We start from the raw sequence: 9,698 nt of genomic DNA, 5'->3' as shown, positions 1-9,698 counted from the left end.
TAACTCCAGGTCTTTGCTTTGTGTTCTCTACCCGCTCTTTGAAATCTTCTGTTCAGCTCTTTTTCATCATTTCTTCCATTCCCTTTAGCTACTCTGCATTATAGAACAAATTCCAGAGTCTCTCTGACATCCATTTTGGTTTTCCCTTCCTTTCCTTTATTTTTAATGACTCTTCACATAAGATACTCTTCATGTCATCCCAGAACTCATCTGGTCTTTCGTCATTGGTGTTTATTGTGTCAAATCTGTTCTTCACATGATCTTTATTCCACCTGAACTGACAGATCATCTGAAGAACAGATTTAACACAATAAACGCCAATGACAAAAGACCAGATGAGTTTAGCTCTTGTGGATTTGTTTTAATTTTCTTCAGCTTTGACTTTAACTTGCACATGAACAATTGATAGTCTGTTCCACAATCAGCTCCTGACCTTGTTTTGACTGATGATACTGAATGTCTCCATCAACTTTTTCAACATTTGTAGTCCATTTGATTTCCTGTGTATTCCATCTGATGAGCTCCTCATACGTGGCTGCTATTTTTGAAAAAAGTTTTTGCAATGAATAATTTGTTGGTCTTGCAAAATTCTACCATGTGATCTATACCAAAAAACCAAACTCACTGCCGTCAAGTCATATCCAACTCATAGCCACCCCTCCTTGGGTTTCTATGGCAGTATCACTACAGTAGTAGATTGCCTAATCTTCCTTCTGAGGAGTGGCTCATGGGTTTGAACCACCAGCCTTCTGGATAGTAGTCAAATGCCTTAGGCACTATGCCACCAGAGCTCATTTGTATCACCAAGGCCATATTTTGCAATTACGACAAGTCTTCTTTGTTTCCATCACTGGTCTTTCAGTTTTTTGTAATGTGGTTGTTTGCATGTTGCTATGAATCTGAGCCTATGCCACTAGTATTTCATATACCAGCACTGTTAGCTGTGGTGGACAGGTTTCATCGGAGCTTCCAAACTAAGGCAGACTGGGAAGATGCATGAGACCATCCACTTCTGAAAATATTGGCCACTGAAAGTCTTATGAATAACAGTGAAACACTGATATATTTTACCAATTACAGGTAAGGAAATAGGATGCAGAGATGCTAAATGATTTGTATAAGGTCTATTGTCAGATAGGTTGGAGTTATTCTCAGTTCAGACACTGCATAACCATATACTTTAATGACTCAGTCTCAAAATATTTATAATTAATATTACTCTTTATTTCAATGTAAACATTATTTTTATGTACTCAGTTACATATTACTGTAGTTACATTCAAATCGCAATGTCATTTAAGTGAAATCAAATTGCATATCACAATTTTAATTAATTTAAATAATACAATAGAGCATATGATAAATGATGCAATAACTGTTGCTTCAATACTTTCAACTATTATTTGTTGCTTTGAAAAAATCATATTAGCAGAATAATACAAGGTAAAGTGAATTTAAGAGAAGTATTAGAAGATAATGCCCTACCTTCTATGGCAATACTGAGGAAAGAATGTGAGTTCAAAAGCTGAGAAGTGTTAGTAAGATGAATGTACTTCAGAAACCAAAAAAAAAAAAAAAAAAAAACCAGTGCAGTGGAGTTGGATCTGACTCATAGTGACCCCTCCTTGGGTTTCTGAGGTGGTATCACTATGGAAGTAGGTTGCCCAATATTCTTTTTGAGGAGTGGCTGCTAGGTTTGAACCACCAGCCTTCTGGTTAGCAGTCAAATGCTTTAGGCACTATGCTACCGGAGCTCCTATTTAATTCAGAGAGGAGGGAATAAAGGCATAAGGAGCTATGCTGGCATAGATTGACTTGATGGTAGTGGGTTATACTACTACAAGAAGGAGCCCTGGTGAGACGATGGTTATACACTTAACTTCTAGAAAGGTACATGATTCAACCCTTAATTGGCTTCATAGGAGAAAAGACCTGGTCATCTGCTCCTGCAAATATTAACCCAAAAAAAAAAAAACAAAGCCATTGCTGTCTAATTGATTCTAACTAACAGTGATCCTATAGGACAGAATAGAACTACACCATAAGGTTTCCAACGCTATAATCTTTACAGAAGCAGACCACCTCATCTATCTTCTGCAGTGGCTGCTAAGTTTGAACTGCTGACCTTTCAGATAGCAGCCGAGTGCTTAACAGCTGTGCTCCCAGGATCCTTCCTATGAAGATTACAGCTTTGGAAACCCTATGGGCCAATTCTGTTCTGTCACATGTGGTCATTGAGTTGAAATCTACTTGACAGCATCTAACAACAACAACATACTGCTACAATATTGTGCAAGACAAGGGAAAAAAAAAAAAAAACAGGAAGCATGATCAAATTTACTCTCTTCTAGGCATAGTGGCAGGCTGGGAAAACAAGCCTCTTCTGTCCAAAAAGCATGATCTAGTCTAGATAGAAAGCAGGAGCAGAACCCAGATGTCCTAGCCAGGACTGCATTCAACAAGAGACCTTATTCTCATTCCCTCATCTCCATGTTTTCAGGCTACACAAAATGTGAAATTCTTCAGCACTTTATCCAGAACTGTGGGGAAGACAGTCAGAAAATGAAAACGATAATCACTTACACTCTAACAGAGCCAATAGAAGGTCTGTGCAAAGCTGCCCAGGTTAGTCATAACACTAGTCAGAGGCAAAAAAACAAATTAATAGCATCAAGGATAAAACTGAGCTATTTACTTGGGAGGTTAAGTAAAGAGATCTAACAGTTCATGAAAAAAGAGAGATTAATATGAAAAGCAGATAAAAGAATACCAACAGATAGAATAGTAAACATTATTTAAAAACAAAATAGAGGGGACATTTCCTGAAATAACCGAAGAACTGTATTTGCACTTGAGATGGCATATGGGATATTAGAAACTGAGATGATGGCATAAGTGTAAGAGCAAAGGTTGACTGAGGATTAAATTAAAAAAAAAAAAAAAAGTATGGGCTGTCATTTCTGGAAAAGTCGAATAGGGAACATTTCTGACCATTTGCATTGAGGATTCTGATGAGGCACATTAGTGGAAAGCATATTTAGGACATACAACTCTATGTCATGAAAAGGAGTCTTTCATATCACTTAGTGAAACTATGAGAAGAATTTTAACTGTATTTTTGATGTTTTATTTGAGTGGATCTCATTGGCTAGACAATATGTGGAGCAAGGCCAAAGAATGTTTTATTTCTATTTTGGTAGCACTGAGGTTTTTTTTTTTCTTGGATTTTGGACTTCAAATACAAATCATATTAAGCAGTTATAATAGAATTATTTTTGAGTACACTTTTACTATGACCCCTGTTGGACTCTGATCATGAATGGGAATGGATATCTACAAAGAATAAGCTATAATTGTTTTTGAGATAATTACTCTAACTAAGGTGGAAATTCTGGAAACAATAATGATACTGAAATGTCATCTTTGTGCAAATGTGTGATTTAAGACTAAATTTAAAATGAAGAATAGATACATAAATTATATTTTTAGTAAATTGAAAAAGCCTAAGAAAATCCCTTATGATGGTGCAGATGGTCAGTTTTATTTTATTTTATTTTTTTTCTTAGTTAACTAAATTTTTATTGTAAAACACCAACATGTAATAGCCACATCTGGAACTTGGGTCCTCTGCACCAAGACTCTGGTGTGTGTCTTTATGAGATGGTGAGTAATTCCTGGTAAGGAGACCTGGAGAACACAGTCTCTTTCCAGAGGTCAGAGGTGAGATAGCTATAGATCTTGGAGATGGCATCAAAGGTGACCTTGAAAAAGTTGACCATGGTGACAATACAGCCTCTGGCTGAGGTATGGAAGTTGTCAATATTGGTCATCATTATCAGCTTTTTAGGCACAGGGCCTGAGACTATGCTAGGGCCTCTAGAAGTGATGGTAAGGTGCACTCACACAGAGTTATATATTGGTCATTCACGTTGCAGAAACAGTGTGCAATTTGCAAAGCTTGTTCTCCCAGTAGCCTCGCTGCACAGGGACAATGGAGAGTTTTTCCAGGATGATGGCTTCATAGATGGTAGTGGCCACCTCTATGGAGCACTTAATGCCCAGGATGATGTGGCTGTTGTCATCCCCAATAGAAACTAATGCTTTGAACCTGTTCCGCTGGCCAGCATGCTTTGAACAAAACCCACTGCCATCAAGTCAATTCCAACTCATAGTGATCCCCATTAGGTTTCCAAGGCACTAAATATTTATGGAAGTAGATTGCCCCATCTTCCTTCCTTGGAGTGGCTGCTGGGTATGAACCGCTCACCTTCTAGTTAGCAGTCAAATTACGTTAGGCACTGTGCTTATGGTCATAAGTATATTCTTTTTGCCTAAACATACCTGGTCATTCAGCCTTACTTCCTTCTATATCTTCTCATAGATTAATACTTTTTATACAGGTAATGCAGTATTGTGTATGTAAAAGTGTTTATCTTTGTTGTCTGTACCTCTTGTGCACCTGTGTCTTCCATTTCCTTATAGTTATTGTATTGGTTACTTGTTTTTTGGAATATTACCTTTCCTTTCACCCAAATGAACACTTATCTCTTACCTATTTAGCAGTTTTCTCTCCCCTCCTCTCACATCCCTGGCAAACAATGAAGAGAGTTTCCATCCATATGTAATCCTGTCTTTGACTTTTTGCAATAGATGGCTAATACAATATTTCTCCTGTGGTTGACTTATTTCACTCAGCATAATGTCTTCCAAGTTCATCCACATTAGAAGCTTTTTGCAGATTTTACATTGTTCTTTAGTGCTGCATAGTATTCCATTGTGTGTATGTACCGTGGTTTGGTTATCCATTCTTCCATAGATGGGCATTTAGGTTGTTTCCATCTCTTTGCTATTGTGATTAGTGCTGTGATGAACATGGGTATGCATGTATCTTTACCTACATATGCCCTTTTTCTTGGTTTTGCTTCTGTGAGCTCCACAGCCTGTCAGAGACCCCAAATATGGTTGCACCCACAGCCAGGCAGAGCACTGCCAAAGTCTGTGCAGGCTCCCATCCCTGTACCAGAGTCATCCACTGTTTGGTGTTTTCTTGGAGAAGATACCAATTTTTCTTTAATTCTACCTGCACAAACACTTAGCATTTTAATAAATTGGTTCAGTTAAAAATACTTACTATGCCTAACCAACTATTCTTGAGCCCCTGAGAACTGTTACTGTAATGATACAGAGATCAAGGCTAAACATTGATAGAAATTAAGTGTAAAGGAAAGAAAAATTGCACATGCCCTTACCTACATTTCTAGTGACCATTTTGCCAGGAACAGAACATTGAGTTACCACTTAAATAGTGATAGTTACCCACCAGATATCCACCAGAGCTCCATCAGTTAAGTAGGCCACAGATATGTGACAAATGCCTGAAAAATGCTAGGAATTAAGTTAGAGCTTGATGAATTCAAAATTATAAGACTTTTTATCAAAGTCATAAATATTTCTGTTTCCCTGGCAAACCTCCTACATACCCCAGAATGCAGAGTTGCTTGGATTTTCCTCCCAACTTATTAACTTTTTCATCCTGAATCAAATCAGTTATGGTGAAAGGAGATAGCTTTGGGGTCCTGGAGGCCATGGACCTTGCTTTTCATAGAATGGGGCCACTGTGAAGTAGACAAATAGACCAGATATCATTTTATACTGTTGTTGTTGTTGTTGTTATGTGCTGTCAAATCGAACCCGACTCAAAGCAATCCCTCCCTGGGTTTCCGAGGCGATACCACTCTAGAAGTAGATTGCTCAACCTTTCTTCCCAGGAGTGGCTGGTGGGTTTGAACCGCCAGCCTTATGGTTAGCAGTCAAGTGCCTTAGGTGCTATGCTACCAGAATTACCTTCTATCCTTGGTTTTAATAAACTGAAAAATTTAGAATCCTGAAGAGCCCAGGGAGCTTCTATTTCCATTGCCCTACCCGTGCTGTAATTGCAATAATGTTGGCATCCAGATTTTGGCCAGATATTACATTTGGAGGAAATGTCTTTCTGTCATTTCAAAATATAATTCTGAACATATTTTTATGGAGACATTTTTATTTATGATTATACTGAAAACAAACTGTTTAGCATTTCATTAACATATCAATAATGATGGTATAGAAAAGGCCATGGCAGTCTTGCACACGGTTGTGTCCTCAGCAGTAACGTAACACCTGGCATACATAGAGAGTATTTTATAAATAATTGTTGAATTAATGAATGGATTATATGGCATTTGTTGCATGACCACAATATAAAATTTATAGGAAGAGTCTAAAGAACTTTATGAACTAAATTTTAGTATTCACCATACTCATTTGCAATGTAAGCCATTAAACTATGGTATATCTTTAAATTATGTTTTGCCTTTTCTATCCAGAATAGTTATCATAGATGCTTTATTAACATACAGAAGACCTTTTAAATATTATAAAATATAAAGTATGGATTAGAGACATCATGGAATTTAAAATTTATTTTAATATAAAGACATTATTTCAATTTATATTCTACTTGTTAATGAAGTGGTATTTAAATTAATTAATAAATCTAATGTGCATAAATAACTTTGAGCATTCACAGATTCTATGTTTTTTTCTTGTTTGTACTCAGAATCACATGTTGGATTTTGGTTAGTTTTAGTGTATTGTTGTACTTGAGTAAATACTGATTATTACTAAGGTATGTGGTTTGCTTGTTTTCATCAAATGGATTTGGAAATTTAGATTTTCCACATTCACTGAAAGACTTTAATTGTTAAACAGAGGCCATAATGTTTATGTTTCTATCTGCATATAGGCTGGACAATAATCATAGTACATTTATATTTCTCAAATTCATCATTCCTCATCTGCCACATTCCTCATCGTATGAAAAGACAAAACAAAACAAACAAACAAACAAACAAACAAACTCAACCCTGTTTTACTACAGAAACATTGTCTCCTGGCTGGCCATCAATGAATGTATGTAACTACCTTTACTTGGTATCCTCACTCTGGAATCTCTCTACTGGGCTTGAATTTCTGTTGAGAATCAGATGGTAATAGGCATTGGGATTCTCAAGGATGGAGAAAGATGTTGCTGTTTCCCAAAGAGCAATCTTATCCCTATTGAAAAGTATAATAGTCTTTAGTTTTAATTCTGTTAAGTTACTAACAATATCTACATAGATCTTCCAGAGATATCTCAAATTCAAGATGTCCAAAATTCACACTTACCGTTTCTCCAATTGTTACTTCCTCTCTTTTCCTCACTAACCTCTGCACAAGAGTGTATTCAGCCCCAAACACATTGATGTACAAAAGACAATGATATAAAGGTATCCTGACAATAATGATCCAGAACCCATACTATAATATTGTATGGGTCAAAGATCCCAGAACAAACAAAAACTAAACAAAAAAAAAAAAATGGCAAAAAGGAAAAATAAAGTACTAATTGAGGAATGTGGTGATACATATACATGAATACAAAAGAAATTTAAAAATGCACAAATAATAAAATTCAAACATACCGTAAAACAATATTGCTGGAGAGGTCCTTGGATATCATTGCATTCAATTCCTTTTGCAGATACAAATATAAATTAGGAAAGATGAAATTGTTTTGTATTAACAGATTGTTTTCCTACCCTTTAAGAAGAGGTTCTTCTCTTCCTAAACACTGTAATTCTATGTTCTGTATTCTGTCATCTACATTCTTGGCTGAAGATCATTTCTTTAGAAAGAAATGGGATGAAGGTGAAAGGAGGGCAGAAGTAAAATAAATAAATGTAGAGAAAGAGAAACTAGGGGTTTCATTGAAAATAATAACAAGATCTCATGAAAGAACATTTACTAATGTTGAGAAATGAAAAGAAAAGTTAGTGTATTGTTTTTATCTGTCTTAATTTAAGAGACAGTTTTAACCTGAGGCAAATACTTCAGTGATGAAAAGCACAACCAATTATCTTTTTTACCAAAAAGATTTCCACCTGAAAGGGATGAAAATGAGAAAATGAAAAGATGAAAAAGAGAGTACCTCTGGGATTTTGTGCCAGAATGCATGTATTTAACTCTCTAGGAAATCTGAGAGTGAACTACCATCTGGTAACTACAGTGAGGGGAAAAAAACATCCTATTTACTAAGAATAGTGTGTGAACTTTGAAAAAGAACATTCGTGTGTTACAAAGATCCATGTATATAAGTTGCATAATCATTTTCTAGTTAAGATGTAAGCTGTCTTAATTAAGTGGACCCAACAAATATTTCATATATGAGATATTTCCTGTTAAAATGCAAGAGCATTTTTATTAAAACATGCTAATAATTTGAAGGGGGAATCTTACAGACTGCATGTTATTATACTACTAGGAAAATGTATTTATATCATAAACTAAATATTGTTGTTGTTGTCGTTATGTGCCGTCGAGTCGTACTGGACTCATAGCTACCCCTCCTTGGATTTCCAAGGTGGTGTCACTATGGAAGTAGATCACCCAACCTTCCTTCCAAGGAGTGGCTGGTTAGCTAGCGGTTCAAACCCACCAGCCACTCCTCGGAAGGAAGATGGGGCAATCTACTTCCATAGTGATACTGCCTCGGAATCCCAAAGAGGGGTCTCTGTGAGTAGGGTCCAACTGGATGGCACATCAAAACAACAATAGCAACAACAAATATATATATATATATATATATATATATATATATATATATGATTGAATAAGTTTTTACATATATATGCTCATGAACTTCTTCATCCTCCTTTAAGCATATATCTAGATAAAAAATTAAAAGAAGAAAATTATGCCCATAAATTCTCCAAACCAGAATCAGAACACAACAGGAGACTCAGGGGCTGAAATTTTCATAGAGCCATTAAAGAGGTGTAAATTATAATTAAGCATAATTCCTTTTATTTCAGCATATGATTTTTATACCATTTGGGCTACTTTTGTCTAACCTTAAGCACTCTATAAATAAGAAATTATACTGAGAAAAACATTTATAGTTTATCCTCAGAAGTGTGGAATATTAATTTTAAAATTAATGTGCAGTTGACAAAGTTTAACAGACATGTATATATCTACCTGTAAATATAGATATAAATATGTTTATATGTTTATAAATCCTGAGAACCTCCCCAGACTTACGTCATCATCTCCAGAAAATTGAACTGGAAATCTGTATGTTTTGAATGCATTTTATCAGTGATTCTTACATTTACTCAGTGTTAAGAAGCACTGTGTTCTTCATAATCAGAAAAGTTTAGAACTGAAAGGGACCTAAGATTCATCTATTTTTACCTACATATCAATATCTAAAATATATGGTATTCTGTTTTTTATTAGTGTATGTGATAAATTTATACACATACATATACAAATGCCAATTATGCTCATATATGTATGTATATATAAACACACCCAGAAACACATTCATTCACTGAAAAATTTTACTCTGATAACTGATATGGGAGAAGTAAATGGGAATACAACATTTTGTTTCTCTTAAATAATTTACAGGTTAATAAAAAGGCACATACTCCATGTTACAAATGAATATTACAAATATTCCAGTGCAATATTACAGTTCAATGTTCAGTCCATTGCAGTGTTTCAAATGAAATACTGTTGTAGTGTAAATGAAGGAATTGTTAATTCCCAATTAAACAACAAGGGGGATATATTTTTGATCTGGCCTTCAAAGAAAAAGAGGTCTCTTTAATATT

The 9,698-nt window shown here is 35.4% G+C and overlaps 1 pseudogene; it reads right to left on the bottom strand.

Moving 5' to 3' along the window:
- Window positions 1-3,570: 3,570 nt before the first annotated feature.
- LOC122150005 lies at window positions 3,571-9,125 on the bottom strand (annotated as a pseudogene).
- Window positions 9,126-9,698: the final 573 nt, after the last annotated feature.

The sequence above is a fragment of the Orycteropus afer genome, unplaced genomic scaffold (assembly GCF_000298275.1).
Source record: "Orycteropus afer afer isolate SDZICR_OR568_19922 unplaced genomic scaffold, OryAfe1.0 scaffold00073, whole genome shotgun sequence".
NCBI lineage: Eukaryota > Metazoa > Chordata > Mammalia > Tubulidentata > Orycteropodidae > Orycteropus > Orycteropus afer.
This window is presented reverse-complemented; position numbering and strand designations above follow the sequence as displayed.